Raw genomic sequence first — 20218 nt, forward strand, 5'->3', positions numbered from 1 at the left:
TCTTGAGCGAAGGGGAAGTCCAAATGCATTGGCCAAATGATGGAGGGTGGGAAAGAGGACCACTTAGGGAGAGAGTAAGAGCCAAAGGCTGGAGGTAAATGTTTGTAAATGTTTGGTGTGAGAGGGAGAGTTGGAATATATATATATATGCTGCTAAAAAGAGTTCTACATAGTAAATACATATATATTTAACGGAAGATACTTAAACATAGGTATTACCTTTGCTGAAAATAGACCTGTGACTGTGGAGAGTATAGGGGGAGAGATTATGAAAACATCTTAGACATAGGTAAACATCGTGAGAGAATGAGGAACTGGGCTTATGGGCTCACGATCATAGAATCAGCATACACGAAAGTCCATTGGCCTCACATAATTCCCAGAAACAATGTTCTACTCCCTCCTTTTTGGGGTACATGAGGTCTTATAAGTCATCAAAGGTGCAAATATTGGTCACTTCGGTCCAGAGGGGGAAAATAGTGATGAAAACTGAAGATGCAAGAAAAGAATTAGTTCAAGAACTAATGGGCCACAGGAACATCCATTTCCATGACCCTGAGACCAGAACTAGATGGCCCAGTCACCAACCACTACCAACTGCTTTAAAGGGGTCACACTGAAAGATCCCGGAGAAAGTACGAGAAAAATGTAGAGCACACTTCAAAATCATCAACAAAACCACTTGAGATCCAAAGGGTAGCATTCATTAAAGGTGAGGTAGTTAGTTTATGGTGCCAACCTGGCTGATAACACACATGTGGGGTTAATTGAAGGGCAGAGGGATAAATGGCTCAGTGAGCCTCGCCTTTCTAGTTCTCGGGTCTCTTGCTTTGTGATAGTCGGACCAGGGAGCCACTGCCTTAGCCAGTTCCCTGCTTCAGTTGGCAAGGCTCACTTCCTGCAAGACATCCCTGAGGAGAAGTCACATGGACCTACCCCGATGCAGCCTGGGTGCTGGAGCAGCCGTGTGGAGACCCCTGCCAGCGCTGAGATGCTTACACATTCACTGACTCAGCTTTCCTCCTGCAGTCAGCATCATTGCGTGTGTTTTGTGAGATGGAGGAGGACTTTGTGGATTGGTGTCAGACATATGGGTTAATGTTGGTCTTGTGGGCTTGGACAGCACTGGGTTGGGATGTTTTCTTGATGTGCACTTACCCTTTATAAAAAAACTGTCTCTTCTACAAGAGTTTCTGTGGATTTGCTTCTCTAAAGTACCCAGACTTACACACAATGGTATACAGTGCAGAGGGTCAGGAGAGAACACACAATGGAAAGAGGAAATACAGGGAGGGAGGGAGTGATGGTATTGTAGGGCTTGCTAGCAATGACATGAAACAAAATGCTTCTCAATCATGGAATGGAACACTAATCTCTGTTAAGCCTGCCCTCCATTCACAATAAAAATTAAAAAGAAAAGTGTTTAGATCAAATCCATATGGCACCTCATATAGCCTGGGTTTGACCAATTCTGGTCAAGCTATAAGAGAATTCCATTCATCTCACTGCAAACTTTATTACAAACCAGAGCGGAGTCCCCTCTTTCTGACTGGCCTGTGGCTTCAAATGTCATTGCAGCGCTTCAAATTCGTTCAAAAATTAGATCAACTCAATGCTGAGAATGTGTTTTCCACCCTAGATGTACTGAATCCAAAGCCACAGTTTAACAAGATCCTCAGTGATTATTGGAGAGTCCTGTACACCACACACACGAATCATCCAAGGAGTCTTATTAAAAAGCAGATTCTGATTCAGTATATCTGGCAAATTCTCAGTGGGGGAATCAAATCAGAAGGAACAAGCCCAGTTTCATTGTAGGAATAATCCATTTTCTTGATTTTTTTTCCACCCGGAGAGAAAAAACACTGTTTTGAGACCATTTTCCACTTTTCAATGAAAAGAAGGCAGAAATAAAAGATGAGCATTTATTCCCCAATCCAGGAAAGCAAAATGAATGTACAATGCCAAGCCCCATTGAAACGTGTCAGCAATTAAAAGCCGTCAATAGCGTTTGACTATAAATGGTCGAGAAGCCACCAGAGGGCCTTCGTGGGAGCACAGGCGCCTTTCCTGGTTTCTGGAGATCATTTCCGATTTGTGTGACCATTGTTAAGCCCTTGGCTGAATTGATTCAATCGACTGGCGATACTTTGACAGCCCAGCAACCCTTCCTAAGTACTCATTTAATTAACTCGTTTTCAATTAGCACAGTCGCTGCTAGCCTGTGTAAATTGAGTCTTTCTGACTCAAGAAAAGGGTAAATCAGAGGCCAGGAGGAGCTAGGTCTCCGGCCGGCGTACATCTCCTTCTGTCGGGGGTTCCACCTCAGGTCAGATGCACAGAGCCGTGTCTCTGCGTGGCTCGTTCAGACTGGCAGCCCAGTGCGCAGAGTGCTGAATCAGCCCAGCAGAGGAGGCGGGAGGATGAGCAGGTTTGGTTTGCAGGTTGCAGTGAGCAAAGGAAACAGACCCCTGCGATAGTTATAGATTGCTCAAAGCATGCACAGGTGGATGGAACTGCAGGCCAGGTCCAAGAGAGAGAAAGATTTATGTTCTGTGCAAACAAAAGGACAGAAGAAAAATTACCCATCGGGTTGGGCAGCACCGACATGAAGGAAACAGTTGTTCACACAGGGAAGGAAGGGTCAGGTAAGACAGAACTGGAAATAGCAATCAGAAGGCCATCTGGTGACCTGGGACGGCTCGCCCCGGAGGCAGGGAACGGAGCCTGTCCTGCAGGAGGCTGCAGAGGGGCTGTGACCAGCCAGGCAAGCAAACCATGCCAGGACAAGGCATTAAAGTTACATGAGTCTTGTGCACGAAGTTGCCCAGCGAGTTTACTTCCGAATGTGAAGTCGAGTGGAAACACAGTGCTTTCTCATTCCGGGACTTGGCAAATGCGCTCCACCCAGGCCTCTCTATGAAGCAAGCATGCAGAAAGGTAGTTCATCAAATGTCATTATTTGTTGCCCGGCAGTGTCTTCTCCGGAGGCCGCTGCCCCACCCCGCCTGGCAGTTAGGGGTGTCGCCACCGGACTTGCACTTGGGGCCGGGGTGGGTCTAGGGATATTGCTGTAGGACCCCAAGTTCTTGCAACCTCTGTGAGCAGAATGGGGACTAGTTATTGACAGTGGAAGGCAGGCCACCAGGTAACAGGATGGACAAGCAAGAAGCAACTCGGTGATGAGGGGAGAAGCCAGACCAGGGACTGGCAATGAGCTTGCTTTCATGGTCAGTGCGCTCTGCTGAAATAAAGGTCTGCCTGAGAAGGGCTGTCCTGGGAGGAAGCAGGCAGCCGCTGGGTCCTGCCAGCACTAATGAGTGGCACTGTAGCCCTCGGACAGATGAGCCAAACTGCAGGCAAAAGGTAGAAAAGATTTACGCGAACACAATCCAAAAGATAGGACCGAATGTCACCGAAAAAATTCCAGTTCTCAATCGGGTGGGACAGCGAAAGCTGTCAGAAGAAGCGATCGACTACCTCAAGTATGAAGATGAATAACAGCAAGTCAGTCTGGTGGCAGGATTAGTGTCCAAAATACAAGAGCAGAATTCAAGTCCCGTGTCCCACACCACCCCCCTTCTTCCCACACTTTGATTGCGAGATCTGTGTGCCCATATGTAATTTACATGCATGCGTGTGTGTGTGTGTGTGCACAGATGCCCACCTGTCTGTGACGAGTGAAGGCTCATGGGCTGATAGGATACTGAACAGGTTTGGGGGGACCTCCCAGACCAGGCATTGAGTCATCATTCTGGCTTGGCCGTACTGAGACTTTGCATTTCCCCTCATGCATACTCAAGCAGAATCTACATTTCAAGAAGCGTTCCTTGAGTACACATGTTAATCATCTGGGGACTCTATAAATTCCACACCCGTGGTTCTTGTTAAAATGTTGACTCAGATTCAGTATATCTGAGGTCAGATGCAAATGCACAGCAAGGATTCAAATAGAAGTGAATGGGTTTAAAGTCTCTCTCTTAAAAAAAAAAGAGTTTATTGAAGGAACAAAGTCATCCAACACTGAGCAGTACCTTGTAAGGTTTAACCAAAGTCCTGCGGGGAATGATGCTGATGGGACTCAGTGACTCAGTTGTCAGTGATTGTTACCAGGGTTGCTATGATGAGAAAGACTCAGATGTCATCGATGGAGGGAGGGGTGATTCCTGTCAGGGGACAATGGCTAGAAGGGTGAGAGAGTGGCCTGTGGCAGTTGAATTACTTGGCCGCATAGCACTTCTATCCCGTCTTTGTAGCTCCACGGAATGACTGGGTGGGAACATGCAAATCGGGGCTCTATTGAGGAGATTGGTGCATGTTGCCCTTTTACTCAATATAAAGGGACTCGTCTCAGAACCAGAAACAGAGAATTTCACAACCACCAAGAAAAAGTCTGGAGTTGAACGCATTCAAGATGTATGCGTGAAACAGTAGCAGCAACAGAGACTAGGCGTCTCCGCCCACAGCAAGTAAAGTCCAGTGCCTTTGTGCTGGAAGCTGGCCTGCAGCGTGGGGTGCATTCATGAGCACTGAAGGAACTTTGCAACAAGCAGAGTTGAGGTTGAGGACCAGAGAGGGGTGTCGTGGGCATGACTGAAAAGAGGTGCTGAGGATAAAAGAAATGTATCCTGAACATTTCTGGTGCTGACTTGTAATGGAACCTATTGACTTCTCTAATAAACCCCATCATTCTGAGGATTGTTTGCGAGTCCTGTGTGGACCTTACAATAGACTTTCAAACCCAGCAGAGCAGCAGCATGCCAGGGAGAGAGGATTGGTGTCAGAATAGGGCAAAGAAGGGTGGAGGGTGGAGACATCACTGATCTTTACCTCACAGAAACTGTCCTTGGCTAGTATGGAGGCTTGGTGACATAAAGGTTACACCTTGGCTGCTAGCTGGTAAGTCAGTGGTTCAAACACACCAGCTGGTAGGGGAGAGAAAGATCATGCTTTCTGCTCCCATGAAGATCTACAGGCCTAGAATCCACAGGGCAGTTCTACTCTGCCCCATGGAGTTGCTATGAGTTGGCATCAAGTTGATGGCGGTGAGTTTGAAAGTAAGGTGTGGAGTTTGATTCTCCTTCCCCGTAGAAGGTGGAAAGCACGAGGTTATATGGGGCCCCCAACCCAGTATTATGAAGCTCGCATAAGATTAGAGGGCAAGCCTGAGTTGTCCTCAAGTCAGACATTCAGAACGCGGGGATTTACCGTGGAGATGCCATGCATTGCTGCAACTGGGATTCTTTTTTCTTTCATTCTTTCGCGTTAAGAGCTGCCGAGCATGGTCTTTCCTTTTGGATTTCTAGCTCTCAGTCGCTGCCCACTTCATTATAATATTTTACTTTGTCTTCCTGAGCTGCCCTTTGAAAGTTTATGTTCAGCTCTTTGACTTTATTATTTCTTCCATTTGCTTTAGCTGCTCTGCAATTAAGGGCAAATTTCAGACCTGCTTCTGACATTCACTTTGATTTTGTGCTCTTTCCTGTCTTCTTAATGAAAGCCTTTTGCTTTCTTCATGACTGGTGTTCTTGATGTCCTCCCACAGCTCATTAGATCTCCTGTTATCAGTGTTCTATGCATCAAATGTGCTCCTCAGATGTTCTCAGCATTCAGGTGGGACAGGAGAGGCCCTGCTGGCGTAGTGGTTATGCATTGGGCTGTGATACAACAGGTCAGCAGTCTCAAACCACCAGCTGCTCCTTGAGAGAAATATGGGTCTTTCTAGTCCTGTAAAGAATTACAGCCTTGTAAACTCACGAGCAGTTTTACCATGTTCTATAGGGTCACTATGACACTGCATCAATCCTATAGGGTCACTACAAGTCCGCATCGGTCCTATGGGGTCACAATGAGTCCATATCAGTTCTATGGATGCACTATGAATCTGTGTCCATTCTATAGGGTCACAATGCATCAGCATCAGTCCTATGGGGTCACAATGAGTCCATATCAGTTCTATGGATGTACTATGAGTCTGTGTCCATTCTATAGGGTCACAATGCATCAGCATCAGTCCTATGGGGGTCACTATGAGTCCGCATCAGCTCTATAGGGGCACTATGAGTCCGCATCAGCTCTATAGGGGCACTATGAGTCTGTGTCCATTCTATGGGGTCACAATGAGTCCGCATCAGTCCTACAGGGTAACTATAAATCCACATCGGTTCTATAGGGTCACTATGGGTCCGCATCAGTTCTATAGGGTCATTGTGGGTCTGCATCAGTTCTATAGGGACACTATGAGTCTGTTTCCATTCTATGGGGTCACAATGAGTCCGCATCAGTCTTATAGGATCACTATGAATCCACATCAGTTCTACAGGGTCACTATGAATCCACATCAGTTCTATAGGGTCACTATGAGTCTGCACCAGTTCTATGGGGTCACAATGAGTCTGCATCAGTCTTATAGGGTCACTATGAGTCAGCATCAACTTGATGGCAGTGGGGAGTAGGGTATTCATTTATTTATTTCTTAGACTTAAAGATTGTATTGTGGTTCTCATGAATTTGTTTTAATTTTCTTCATCTTCGATGTGGACTTACCTATGAGCAATTGATGGTCTCTTCCACAGTCAGCCCCTCTGGTTTTACCTACTGAGATATCATCTTCCCCATCTTCTCTTCCACACGGATAAAGTTCATTTGATTTCGGTGTATTCCATCTGGAGAAGTCTAGGTGCATAGTTGTTGTGTTGAAAAAGATATTTGCTATCAACAAGTTATTGATCCAGCAAAATTCTGTCATGTGATCTTCAGCTTCATTTCTATCACAAAACTCATAAATTCCAAGTGCTGTTCTTTCCTCTTTGTTTTCAACTTTTGCATTCTAGTGGACAATAATCATCAATGTATTTTGATTCCCCTTTTGACCCCTTTCTGACTGAAAGACATTAGAAAGCTTTAGTTTCTTCATCTTTAGCTTTAGTGGATGGTGCATGTATTTGAATAATTGTATTGATTGGATTTCCTTGAAGGGGGATAGATATAATCCTATCAGAGATACTGTACATCAAAATCACTTTTGAAATATTCTTTTTAACAATGAAAGCATCTCTATTCCTCTTGATTGTGTCATCCCTGGCATCGTAAATCAGGATTTTCTGATTCAAACGGGCCAATACCAGTCCATTACAGCTCACAAATGCCTAGGATACCAATCCTATGTGTTCCATTTCATTTATGACCACTTCCAATTTTCCTAGGGTCATACTTTGCACATCCCAAGTTCTGATCGTTAGTAGACTTCCGTAACTGTTTCTCCTCCCCCTGGGTCATGCTCATCATTAAATGAGCATCCTGAAGGCTCTGCCCATGTTACTAAGTCCTACTCCACTCTAGCAGGTAACTCCTCCTCAGTCCCATTTTGAAGGCCTGCCGACCCAAGGGTCCCATCCTGAAGACACTTGCTGATGAAGATCCAGGTGTTCTGTATGGATAACAACTCAATATAAAGAAAACCCAAAGCCTTACAACCTGACCAATCATGACAAATGGAGAAAAGATTGAAGTTGTCAAGGGTTGTTTGGATCTCCAACCAATGCTCATTGGAGCAGTAGTTAAAAGATCAAAAAACATGTTGCATTGGATAAATCTGCTGTACAAAACCTCTTTAGAGTATTGAAATTGTTTCCAGCTTTTGTATTCCAGTGGACAATAATTATCAATGTACTTTGATTGCCCATTTGACCCAGTTTTGGATGTGACTTTTAGGATGAAGATGTGCTTGACCCAATTCCTGGTCATATGCTTGTGAAATTTTCATATTGAATAAAGAAGACTGAAGAATTAATGCATTTAAATTGTGGTTCTGAAGAAGAATATTTAAAGTATTATGGACTGCTCAAAGAACAAACAAAAATCTGTCTTGGAAGTACAGCCAGCGTGCTCCCTAGAGGTAAGGATGGCAAGACTCTGTTATACATCTTTTGGACATGTTGTCAGAAGAGACCAGTCCCTGGAGAAGGACATCATGTTTGGGAAAGTAGAAGGGAGTGAAAAAGAGGAAGGCACATGGGATCAACAAGAGATCTAAAATCGATGGTGAGGAGGGCATAGAATGCCTGGTGGGATTTGACCAAGTGCAATGTAGTCGAGAAGAAATACAGAGAACAGAATGAAGGTCGAACATGATAGTGAGACAGGAGGAAAGTAAAAGGGAACAGAAGAAAGAACTAGGAGGCAAAAGACATTTATAGAGGTATGAACATATGCATGTACATATGTCAATATATTAATATATAATAATAGGGATATTGGTCTATGTACATATATTTATAGGTTAAGTATTAAGGTAGCAAATGCACATTGGGCCTCCACTCAAGTACTCTCCCCCCCAACACAAGAACACTTTATTCTAATAACCTGGCATTCTGTAATGCTCACTTTCCCAACAGGATCACTGAAGACAAAATGGGTGCATAAGCTAATGTGGTGAAGAAAGCTTATGGTGCCCGGCTATTACAAGATATAGCATCTAGAGTCTTAAAGGCTTGAAGATAAACAAGCGACCATCTAGCAGGGAAGAAGCAAAGCCCACATGGAAGAAGCACACCAACCCATGTATTCACAAGATGTTGACAGGATCAGGTATCAGGCATCGGAAGACCCAAAACAAACAACCATTTTGATGTGAAGGAAGCGGGTTGGAGTGGAGACCCAAAACCCATCTGTAGACAATTGGACATCCCCTCACAGAAGGGTCGCAAGGCAGGGATGAGTCAGCCAGGGCGCAGCATAGCACCAATGAAACACACAACATTCCTCTAGTTCTTTAATACTCCCTCCACCACCCCATCCCCCCACCCCGGCCACTATCATGATCCCAGTTCTAGCTTACGAATCTGGCTAGACCGGAGAAAGAACACTGCTACAGAAAAGGGCTCTCGACACACAGAATCCAGAACAGATAAACCCCTCCAGACTAATATTGAGAGTAGCCATCCCATGAGGCTACTCTCAACATACAACCTCCCCCTCCCAGGGGGATGAACAACAGGAACATGGGTGAATGAAAGCAGCGGATGGTGTAAAATATGACAATAAAAATAATTTATAAACTATCAAGGGTTCATAAGGGTGAGAGGGTGGGAGAGGGAGGGGGGAAAAGAGGAGCTGATACCAAGGGCTCAAATAGAAAGAAAATGTTTTGGAAAGGATGATGGCAACTTATGTACAAATGTGCTCGATACAATTAATGTATGGATTGTTTTAAGAGCTGTAAGAGGTCCCAGTAAAATGATTTATTTTTTAAAAAGTGAAAGAAAAGAGAAAGAGGATGGCCCTTGAGAAGATGGATTGACCCTGCGACTTCAACAACGGGCTCAAGCAGAGAGACACTGTGGGGATGGTGTCGGACCGCATGGTGTTCCCTTCTGTTGTACAGAAGGTCGCTATGGGCTGGAACCTACTCAGTGACACTTAACAATAACAACATACTGTGCTTCTACTAAGCACGTTTGTGAATTATAGATGCAGTACTTTTCATTCGACCCCTCTGTATTGCAGCTTGCTTAATCATTTGTAAATACACAAGAAAGTTTATATAATATGCTATTTTCTTTATCCAGGGTGATACGCCTGGAAGCCACAAATCTCACACATCTTTAAAATAATAGTAACAAATATTTGGTGAGAGCTTAAAAGGTCCAAGCATTTTGGTTACATTTTTGCCTTTAATTCTTTCAGGAAGCTGATAGTCTAATTACGATCCCTTTTGTCGATGAGGAAAGTGAGGCTTAGGGATTATGGAGGTCACACTCTGTAAACGGTGCAGTTTCTATTCAAGTCCATGTGGTTTAACTCCAGGACACTGTGCCAGTCTGCTTCCCACACTTATTTCATAATGAATTTAATGACATTTGCATGCTGCTTGATTTCTCTGATAAGTATGAAATGTACTTCAAATTAAAATACAGAAAGTCCATGATATTTTCTTCTCAGGGCTTCTGGTTCTGGCAGTTGACTAATGCCCAAACTTATTCTCTCTTGAGCTAGCTCCAGCAGGTTCTCTGAGGGTGATGGCCACCCACGAACATCTCATGGAGAGATTCCTGGGTGTCAGCTTCCCTAGTTAGTCTGGTGCCTCGGAAGAAACTTCTCTAGTTGAAGAAACTTCTCTAGCCTGGACAGTGAAGATGTACATTTGAAATCATGGCAAGCAGTGTGAGAATAATTATTACACTAGCTCTTACATTTCAAGGCCGGTGACAGAGTGGTTACACATCATAATGGTTACACGTTGGGCTGCGAATTACACGGTCCCCGGTTTGAAATCACCGACTGTGCCATGGGAGGCATGGCTCTCTACTCCCAGAGTTCTAGTCTCGAGAACCTACAGTGGCAGTTCCACCCTGTCCTTATGAGTCAGAATCGACTTGATAGCAGTGAGTTTGATTTTTTGAATTCTTATAGCTCACCTTATGCTTTTGGTTAGTTCTGCCAGCGTTAGGAATAAGACCGGGATGGCAGGGGTCATTTTCCTGCCTTCTTCATGCTCTAAGAGTTGCCCACCAAACTTTACCAGCTGATCCCTGAAGACTCAGCGTGAGTGATCACAGAGCAGGTGGGCTCCTCCCCTCAACAGAGAGGACTTGGAATAATGAGTTTTTGATTGGAAACCACACACATTTAATAGGGAAGGACCAAGGCTTCGACATGCTTCATTCTAGTTCAATCCCCTGCTGAGGATTTGTGTAGCCGGTACAGATATACTGAATCACAGTGCACACCTTAATATGAGGAGGCAGCAGAGGACCAGGCAGCATTTCATTCCGGTATGCATGAGTCTCGAGCCAACCCCATGGTAGCTTACAACAACTTAGACATGCAGATAGAAAGCATAAAAGGAGAAACGCATAATGAATTACTGTTCTAGACTAAGCACTCTTCTTTGGACACAGTTACCAAGATAGGCCAGTCCCCCCGGAAAAGGACAGCAGGCTTGTTATATTAGAAGGGCAGTGAAAAACAAGGAGGCCCCTCCAAAGACGGACTGACACAATGGCTGCACCAATGGGCTCAAGTATAAGAATAACTCTAAGAATTACCCGCGAGCCAGCACTGACTTGACAGCACCTTACAACAATGGGCATCCAACACCCATAAATCCATGACAGGATTTAACTACTTGAACCCCAGCAATATGCCCGAGAGGTGGTGGAGGGGGGGGAGTAAAGCCAAGAGAGCTTATGAGACTGCAGACACATCAGTGTTTAAAGTGAGATTTGGACCAGGGACTCGGGAGCCCATGCCAGGATCTTCAGCCATGGCCTTCCTTCCTTGTTTGGTGCACCAATATATCGGACCCAAAGCCATAATGCAAAAGAGGTTACCTTTCCTTTTTGAGGTCTTTTCTTGCTCTCCACACCCCATCCTCGTGTCGGCTGCTTACCGAACTGTCGCTCTGGCATCTTCATTCGTTCACATCCTCGTTCCCTCCACGGCCGCAGCTTGAGATTCCAGAGGCTGAGTGGTGCCTAAAGGGCCCTGGTGGTCCAGTGGTGAAGGGATCAGTCAATAATCACATGTGTGAACCCACCAGCCATCCCTCCCATGGGAGGAGGATGTGAGTCTGCTTCCTTAGAGATTACAACTTGGGAAGCCCCATGAGGCACTTGGAATCCACTCAATGGCAACGGGTGGATGGTTGTCTAGCCAGCCCATGTCCTCGTCTTCCTAAGCCCACAGCTGAACTATATTTTCAACCTCCCACCTGGTTAGGGGGAGCCACCTATGGTGTGCATGCACATGAGGGATGCACTGCCAGGCCTGGCCTTTTCAACTCTGCATGGGGAATCCTCCTTCCATCTAAAGCAGATAAACATAGAAGCCACATATGGAAGACAGTGAAGCCATCACAGTCGCGGGGTTGAGATTCCTGCTGAGAGGACAGCCAACCAACCGCAGTCAGCTCACATGTGACTCTTTTGTAAGTGGGAAATAAACGTCCATCATGTCTGAATCATTCTCATTGGAGTTTTGTCGCCTACAGCAGTCAGCACTCCCCAGGACCGACTTCCATGAATCTAGGACTACATTAAGCTGTGAGCTTATAAGCTGCTTTCTGACCTTCAGGAGTTCATGTAGGAGAGAGAAGTGAGAGGGACATGTGGGTGACATGATAGACTATGGATTGTAAGTAAAATGTCTAGTAGTCCAGGGGAGCCCAAGTGAAAGAACACAGAGAAAGCATGAGAAATGTGAGCACATTTGAGAAAGAGTGGTCTCCGCTCTCCCTGGAAAGCCTTTCCAATGATCCCACCCCTAGATTTTCCAATGATCCCACCCCTCTGCATGCTGCCAGCTAATGCCTCACTTAATATTAGCCGGTGAAAACTGTACTATAAAAGTCGGTCATGCCACCCGTTGCTCCCACTGCCCCTTTCCACGGGACGTACTGCTTTCAGGCCCCCTGCTGACCAAAGATGTCCGAGCTCTGCCTTGAGCATTTCTAGGGCCCTCATTATGCCAAGAGTGGCCCCATCTCCAGGCTAGTCAGAGTCCTTTGGCGTGGTCAGCTGCTACTCTCTACCTAATGATAGCTAACTAGGCCAAGTAGATGCTCCTGCCTCCAGAAATTGAAAGGAGACCCGAAATAAAATAGTCCATAGAGGCAGGATACAAGAGGAAACAAGCAAACAGGACCAAAGACAAAGGGCGATGGCTCAGCCCCGAGTGCAGTCTACCACTGAGAGGGGAGTTGGCCAGCTTCTAGGTGGCAGACAGCAAATGGGCTCTGGCTCCTTGAAGCAGAAAATGGGATGCTCACCCAAGCCCTTGCAAGGAATGTAGGTGTGGGGCCTCTGCTGCCAGTGAGCACACCCAAATTCTCCCTGTGGAGCTGTCCCAAGAGGGCAATCCCCCTCAGCCACCAGACACCAGATAGTCAGTTCCCTCAGCACTGCTTCCCACAGACACCTTCCTGTTCATCGTTTCTGACACTTGTCATCTCCCATCTTGCACCCTGACCATTCCTGAGAAGGTCTAATCATCCTCCTGATGTCCTGGATTCATCGACGAATGCTTCTCGGAGCCTAGGTCAGGGAATCCATTAATATCAGACAAGCCATGCCTCCTCAATCGTGGCTACTATGCATGGAACATGGACTAAATGCCAGTAACTCCCTAAGTAGTTTGCACGTGCTCAGGCTTCCCCATAACCTTGTGAGGAAGCGGAACTGCCATGCCTGTTTTACAGGGGAGGACACTTGAACTTAGAGCATTAGTAGCTTACCCAATTTCCCTCACCACTTGAGTCGCAGGGGCACGATTTAAACTACAGATTGTGTCCCCAGATCTCACATTCATTATATTATTAGATCACATAAATTAGGTACCCCTTCCCCCTGTGTTCATGCTATAGGCCACCAAGATCAAGAAGGAAAAAAAAAAACAACCATTCCCATAGTCCATTTCTTCAAAGACCCACTCCTCCCTCCTTCCCCTCAAAAAGTTAATAATGGAAAAACACCGTGACATATTCACCACGGACGACTATGTCAGTCCATTCAGCTAATTTCAAAAAAAAAAGATGATGCTAATTACTAGAGATAATGGAAACTTGCTCTTCAACCACAACCCAAGGGGAATAGTCCAATTGATTGACAGGGATTTCAACCCACCCATTCAATTTCTTCTGCTCCTTTTTGTAATGGAGGGGAAAAATTGGTTTGTAGATAGAGATTTTGAGAGCTAAGTGTCTAAGACACCGAAGGGAGCCACCTCATTAAGTCAGGGGCCTGGTTAGGCTGCCTCTCGAAACCAGAGGCAAAGCCAACGGCAGGTAAACTCACTACAGGCATGATTTAATGAAAGTTTGCACTTTATCAGAGCCTTCTCCTCGAGCCCTGGATTCCCACCCCCACCCCCACCCCCTGCTTCCCTTTCTCTTCCATTTTAACCCCTCATCAGTCTTTTAAAAAATGCAGCATGGAAGCAGTTAAAATAAATCTCAGATTTGCAGCACAGGAAGAATTTAATCATGGCAGCAACCGAGACTCCAGAGACAATTTTAGCCTCAAAGTTAAAATATGGTCTCTCTCCCTCCAAGTACATTGACTTTTCTCAGAACACGCTAACATAATGCATAATAGTCATGCACTCCGAGAGAAGCTCCTGGGTATTGGTCCAGAGCCCACAACCAGCAGGAAGATCATCGTGTATGTTGAATAAAATTACCCATCCTAAAGATCCTCAGCGATCTTGAATATTTTATTAAAACCGTTTTTTGTGGTGAAGACCAACTGGGACTTCTTTCTCCTAGGAGTGAGCTGTCAACAGTCGTGGAATTGAAAACCAGACAGAGTCAAGCTTAATTAGCTCTCCTCCCCTCCCCCCGCCTCAACCTTACAATCTGCTAGATTCCTTCCTGACTGGGAAGCTTTATAAGTCACAAGACAATAGGATTCACTCATATAATCAGAAAACTCAGAGATTCTGTGTTAGTCTGGGTAAACTAGGGAAACAAGTCCACAGAAATGCATGTATGTATCAGAGAGAGTTTTATATAAAGGATAAGTGTACATGAAGAAAGCATCCCAACCCAATGCTGTCCAAACCCACAAATCCAACCTTAGCCCATATGTTCAACACCAATCTACAAAGTCCTCCTCAATTTCACAAAACACACAATGAAACTGACTGTAGGAGGAAAGCCACAGCAGTAAGTGTGTATGCATCTCAGCACTGGCAGGGGTCTCTATATGGGTGCTCCAGCACCCAAGGCTACATCAGGGTAGGTCCATGTGGCTTCTCTTCAGGAATGTCTTTCAGGAAGTAAGCCTTGCCAGCTAAAACAGGGAACTGGCTAAGGCAGCTGCACCCTGCTCTGACCATCATGAAGCAAGAGACCTGAGAACTAGAAAGGTGAGTTTCACCAAGCCATTTATCTCTCCACCCTTCAATTAAACCCACATGTGTTTATGGGCCAGGTTGGCACAGTAAACCTTAACTATCTCAGATATTTCAGGAGTGGGACTTGGCAAAGAGTTAGTTTCAATCCAGATCCACTTCTCCACATAACTAGTTGCTGATGCTTAGCTTTGAAGGCAGCACTTTGCTGGACCATCGAGGTGAAGTGACCATTACTAGCTATTCCATCGGTCAGCCCCTAGTCAAGGAGGCCCGTGTGTGTCAGAGATCTGTAGCCTGCTAGGTTTTCAGTGACTGATTTCTTTAGAAGTACCTGACCAGGCCTTTCTTCCAACATGCCTTTGGGGGGACTTACACTCCCAGCCTTCTGGAGAACAGGTGAGCATGTGAACTATTTGTGCAAAGCAGAAACTCAGGAGTGACCTTACATTCCTGAGTTTTATGAGAAAACCTTAATGTCAAATATTTTCTCCCTGATAGCCTACAAGGCAACTTGTTCTCATCAGAATGCAGGTCCCAAGTCTTGATCCAGAAAATGTGGTCACTGGGGGTGCAGTGAGTGATCCTGAGGCCCTCCTCACGAAGAGTCCGTAGCTCAGTTTTAGGGGGTTGTTGCAGCCGCTGTTGTTGGGTGCTATTGAGTTGATTTGCAACTCAGAGCAAGTCCCTGTGATAAAGGGGAGCAGGTGAAGTGGTCAGTTGCTAACTAGAGAGTCTGCAGTTCAAACCCACCAGCTGCTCCAGGGAAGGGAGGTGTAACAAACACTCTGCTTCTGTCACAATGTGTAGTTGCTATTGTTAGGTGTTATCAAAATCAGTTCCAACGTCTAGCCGACCTGTGGACCATAGTCCTAAACCCTGCCCAGGTCGGCACCATCCACATCTTCATCGCTATGTTGGAGCCCGTTGCTACAACCAGTTTATCAATCTGTCTGGTTGAGGATCTTCCGCTTTTTCTTTTTTTTTTTAATCACTTTACGGGGGGCTCTTACAACTCTAATACAATCCACGCATCCATCCATTGTGTCGAGCACATTTGTACATTGGTTGCCAGGGTCATTCCCAAAACATTTGCCCTTGGTATCGGCTCCTCAATCTTCCTCTTTTTCATTGACACTCAGTTCACCAAATATGATGTCCTTCTCTAGGGACGGGTCTCTCCTGATAACACGCCCAGAATCCATCCGACAGAGTCTCCCTGCCCTCACATCGAAGGAGCATTCTGGCTGTACTTCTTCCAAGATAGATTTGCTTGTTTGTCTGGCAGTACATAATACATTTAATATCCTTCATGAACACCGTAATTTTAATGGATCAATCCTTTGGGCTTTCGTATCTCTTGTCCAGCTTTTGCGGGCACATGAGGCAACTGATAGTATCATGACTTTAGTCAGGCGCACCTTAGCCTTTGAAGTGCCCTCCTCAGTCTCTGACGCTTTAAATAGGTGTTGGGCAGAAGATTTACCCAAGGGAGTATGTCATTTGATTTCTTGACTGGGAATTGATCATGGGTCTCACGTACAATTAGAACCTTGGCAACTTCAATCTTTTCTCCATTTGTCATGATTTTGTGTATTAGCCTGGTGGCGAGAATATTGGTTTCGTTTGTGTGAAGATCAAATCCATACTTCAGTCATGGCTCCTCATCAGTCAGTACTTCCAAACCTCTTCCCTGTCAACAAGCAAGCGTGTTCCATCTGCGTAGTGCGGGTTTTAATGAGCCTTCCTCCGATCCTGGTGCTGTATTGTTTCTTCAGATCATCTAGTTTCCAGGAATATTTACTCAACATACCAACTGAATAACTTTGGTTAAAAAAATACGATCCTGACACATTTTTCTTGGTTTTAAATAGTGTGGTATATTCTTTTGTTTTGTTTTGAAGGACTAGTGTTTGCACAGGCTCTGCATGAGCAAGCTGGGATTCCCATTCTTCATAATGTTATCCATAGTTGCGTATGATCCACACAGTCAAATGCCTTGACCTCACCAATAAAGCCCAAGTAAAAGTCTTTCTGATAATCTCTGATGTTAGCCAAAATCCTTCATGTCAAGCAATGAAATCATCGTGTCACTTCTTCTACATCTGCCTTGGATTTCTAGCCATTTCCTTTGTCTGTATTGCTATGGTTGTTTTTGAGTTATCTTCAGCAAAATTTTATTTGTGTATAATATTATTGATATTTCTAGATCATTTCTGCATTCTGTTAGTTCCACTTTCTTTAGAATGGGGGAAAATATGGATCTTTTCCAATCCGTTGGCCAGATCGTTGTCTGTAAAGATTTACAGCCATAGAAATGCTATGGGGAAGTTCTACTTTGTCCTGTAGGATCAGAATGGTCAACATAGGCTCAACAGAAACCGTGTTTTCATAGGCTTGTCTAGTGTGTGGCTATGGGAGCAGATCACAGGTCTGCTGTCAGGCAGAGCAGCTGGGGAGGTTCGCAGCTGCAGGCTGAAGTGCTGTGCTGCCAGGGCCCCTCTGCTATGGGCAACAGGGGAGGTAAATCAAGGGAACAGAATGTAGCCTGCAAAGGCCTCGTTCTTTGCACTTTCAGTGAGTGTTAGCCTTTGTTCTGTGGCTTTAATTTTTCCTGTGTTTCTAAGCATGAAAACCTCCCTCCTCTAACTTGGCAAAGTGCAAGAGGTCATGTGACATTCATTTCCCCTCATATTTCAAGCTGACTTCCTATTAATAGCATTATTTGTGTCGGAGCCTCATTTGCAGACACCCATTCAGTTAGTCGACCCTTTGCAATAATTCTCACCGTGTAACATTTTACAAATAATTTAATACGAGGTGGTTTCATTCTTTTTCATGAGTGCATATCCAATTTCCCTTTAGTTTCGCAACACACACACATCTGTTATTTCAATGATAACAGATGTTATACTGAAATTGTAATAACTTGCGAGTTAACTATATTCAAAACTTTATAGTTACACACGTTCCAATAACTTAATCCTCTACCATTATCTCTTCAAATTGATTTAGCCCTGCAGAAGTTGGAGAAAATCAAATATTCATTGTGTTTGCTTTGTGCATATATACAAAAATCACATCATGATTTATCGCTGCTGGTATTAATCCTGTCCTCCTTGGAAAGATGTGGTAAAAATAATAATATTCTCAACAATCCCGCCTCTCTTTGCTCATGAAGATATATTTCATAGACAATTAAGGATTATTATGCATGCATCTGTGTGCAAGCATTTTTTTCTTGGATTCATTCGGAGACACCCCATACAACCCATCTGAATTATCACCAGTTACTGCTGGAATAAATGACCTTTTCTCTTATCTCAAGGGTGCAATCCTACCCCCATTTGGCCATTTTATCTTTTATTAGGAAGGCCTATCTCTTCTCCCAAAGCAAACCTGCTTTCTTTTTTCAAGCTGCTTCATCTTCCTTCCCAAATCCTGGAATGCCAAGCCCTGTGCAGAGATACCTGAGTTACAACCAGACCTCCATTAAGCAAGTTCAACGTGGGTCGGGGTATGAGATATTAAAGTCTCCATCTTCTGATAGTTTTGATACAAGTGCAGGGTGGTATGAGCAGTAAATCCACTCAGCTGTTAATGGAAAAGTTAGAGATTAGAGTCCATTCCTGGGCTCCTTGGAAGAGCTGTCCGGCAATGCCCTGCTGAAAGACGACCATGGATTAACTGCAGGGAGTACAGCTCTACTCTGATTCATATGGCTGTGTGGGAGTCAGAGTCCACTTGGCAGTAACTGGATTTACAAGGCAGAAAACAAGTGAAAAACAGGACGTGAGACACACCAGAGAGCTCTTGGGTTTCTATGTGCTACAGATTCCAGGAAAGAGTGGGATCAGGAAAGCATCGTGGAGGAGAGAGGCCGTAAGCTGGGCTCTGGTGAAGGCTTGGATGTTGGCAGGCTGAAATGCAAGGAAATGGCCAGAGCTCAGGTGGAGTTTGAGAACACTTGGTGCAATGGGAAACCAGGTAGGCTGAACGGGCCTGTTGTTTGGCTGCTTCTCAGCCAAGGGGAGAGCCAGGACCTATTCAATTCCAACTTTTTCTTTTCACTGACCTCTGCCTGAATGTCAGAGAAACACTGCTCTATTCACATAGAAGTCTCACCAAACTTGCAACTCCAAAGGCAACCAACTGGACAGGTCTTCAGGGGAGAGAGACTTTGGAGGGAAAGGGCTTTGGATCAAGGAGGCGTGAAGACGCCATTTTGTTCTACTTCATGGACCCTACTGACTTCAGACAATTATTTCTATTAGGCTTGGTTCATTCCCAGGCCCACATGCTCTATCTACCAAGAATTTTCAAAGGACACCTACTCTTCAGCAAGTGCCTCCATGGATAGTAATCCTAGGTGAAAAGAAAGCTACTTAAGGTGGGGATGTAACATGGTTGCACATATTAATGGCTCTGGTCTCACTTTCTGTCTAGGGTAGAAATATTACACAGTGAGGTGGCCTGGGTTCAAAGCTCAGCTTAGCTTTCCACCTGGGAAAGTCATGAGCTTTTTTGCATGTTGTGCCTCAGTTTTTGAGTTTTGTTTTGTTTTTTAAGAGGAGCAAAACCAATCTGTATAAATAGCATCATGAGAGAGAGAGAGAGAGAGAGAGAGATTTATTTCTAAGAAATGGATCATGTGACTGTGAGGCTGTCATGCAAAATCTAAAGGTCAAGCAGCAGGCCAGAGACATCTGCAAGTTCATGTGCCAAGATTCTTGGGTCAGGCTTCCAAGAGAGCAAAGAGAGGGCTCGGGAGCTCTACCAGAACACCCGTTCCTATGTGAATTCTGGAGAGTACACCTTGCCCTGAGGAAACTACCCTTTCAGCTGATGAGTTGATTAGATGAGTTCACATGGTGGACGGTGAGTATATTGCATTATGAAACAGCAACCCATCCAGTATTTTTCAAACCACTGACAAGCATAGGCTAGCCAACAGGTGACAGAAAATGGATTGTCACACTCTAGAAAATCGACATGAGAATAATACATGCCTACCCTACTGGGTTGCTGTAAGAATCGCAAGAGACAAGATGTGTCAGATTTTTAAAACTGTAAAAAGCATACAGTGTTAATTATCTTTATTCTAGGGCCATGCCCTTTCATTAATACTAGCAGCCAATTACCGCAAGAAATCTGTGCGTATCTCCACCATCTCTGCCCATCCTCAGCTGAGTTTGCTACTCGGTCATCATTCGGATATTCTGGCTTGGACCTTCTTTGATCTGAGTGATGTGTCCACAGATCAATCCTGTTTGGAAGACTTATTTCATTTCACCATCTTTTGAATATGGTTCATTTCCCCAGAGAATAGTAGCCCTTTTGCTATAAATGCACTGCTAGGCCCAATAGG

Source organism: Tenrec ecaudatus, chromosome 14, assembly GCF_050624435.1.
Source record: "Tenrec ecaudatus isolate mTenEca1 chromosome 14, mTenEca1.hap1, whole genome shotgun sequence".
Classification (NCBI taxonomy): Eukaryota; Metazoa; Chordata; class Mammalia; order Afrosoricida; family Tenrecidae; genus Tenrec; species Tenrec ecaudatus.